Source organism: Babylonia areolata, chromosome 23, assembly GCF_041734735.1.
Source record: "Babylonia areolata isolate BAREFJ2019XMU chromosome 23, ASM4173473v1, whole genome shotgun sequence".
NCBI classification, from domain to species: Eukaryota; Metazoa; Mollusca; class Gastropoda; order Neogastropoda; family Buccinidae; genus Babylonia; species Babylonia areolata.
Genome location: NC_134898.1, coordinates 18,990,426 through 18,991,678, shown reverse-complemented (window position 1 = coordinate 18,991,678; position 1,253 = coordinate 18,990,426). Strand labels below are relative to the sequence as shown.

Below are 1,253 nucleotides of genomic sequence, written 5' to 3'. Positions count from 1 at the left end.
AGACAAAAAGATGTTCATTTTGCTTATGTTGCTGTGGGTATATTATGTCTGTGTGGGTATAGGTTTAATGTTCATTTCTTCTTTCACTCTTGTTGGATCACAGTGGATTTTGATATTCTAAAAAATTTTTTTTTAAATTAGGCACAAGACAAAAGTAAGTCGATGAAAAACAAAACAACAAGTCAAATCCATAAACAAGAGACAAAGAAACTGTATTTACAAGATCAATAATTGTGCATTTGCTTAATGATAAACCTCTTCATGCGCCTTAAACAAATTGCAGGAATTGGAAACTGGTTGTGGGAACACAATATTTAGCACGTCAACATTTTAAGGGAAACGTACGCCTGAAAAAAATCCATGATGGGAACACCTGTTACATGCACGAAAAAAAGTACAAAATCTGTTACACGTGATAAAAAATGCTCAAAAATAGAGGAATCGGACCATTTACTTTGTGTACACTTTTTTCTCTCCTCAAAACCGCTTTTCGTAAACTTCCTACAGCATTTTACTGATTCTGATAAAGGAAGTTACGCCATTGTGTCAGAAACGTGGTGCATTGGCATAAAGTTAAACACAACGTTTAGACGGTTTCCCAGAAAAAAAGGTATTTTTTTCTTGAGTTTCTATCTTTTCTTCGGATGCGTGGATGCGTATGTCACTCATCTGGACGCTGCCTGTTTATATAACGTTACCGCATTTACAATACAACCTTGACCTACAAAGCACCGGAAATAAAAGGAAAAGACCAAACATGCATTGAAAATAAAAGAAAATGAAAAAGGTCACTTAACAAATGGTTCAGTTTCAATTTCAAGGAAGTGTCAAAGCGTGAGGACAACCCATATGCGATACACCACATCTCCTATGAACAAAAAAATCGACCAGTTCAGTACGCAGTCATTTCTTCATGCCAGTGTACCTGCCCCTATCTACCCTACACCCCCTTGCTGGGTTTTACCCCGGCTCATTCTGGGCTGGTTGAAAATGACCCCCATTCCACGTGTTTAATCAAGCTATTGGAAAGGATAGGGAGTCATCCTGGTCTAACCTTTACTGACCACCCACCCAACTCCTTCCTCGTCTGCTTTATAACTTAACGGGAACAGTTTTTATAACTTAACGGGAACAGTTTTTATAACTTAACGGGAACAGTTTCGGGAACAGTTTTTATAACTTAACGGGAACAGTTTTTATAACTTAACGGGAACAGTTTTTGGAGAGTTACGTTACATTATCTGTTGGTTCTA

The 1,253-nt window shown here is 37.5% G+C and overlaps 1 protein-coding gene across 4 annotated transcripts in view; it reads right to left on the bottom strand.

Moving 5' to 3' along the window:
* Positions 1-679: 679 nt before the first annotated feature.
* LOC143298169 (uncharacterized) overlaps positions 680-1,253 on the bottom strand; it is a 46,628-nt gene continuing 46,054 nt past the window's right edge. For all 4 annotated transcript variants that reach the window (XM_076610913.1, XM_076610914.1, XM_076610912.1 and 1 more), the window contains one exon: positions 680-1,253. This exon is cut by the window's right edge and continues 1,144 nt beyond it. The gene's annotated coding sequence lies outside the window, so the exon portion shown is untranslated.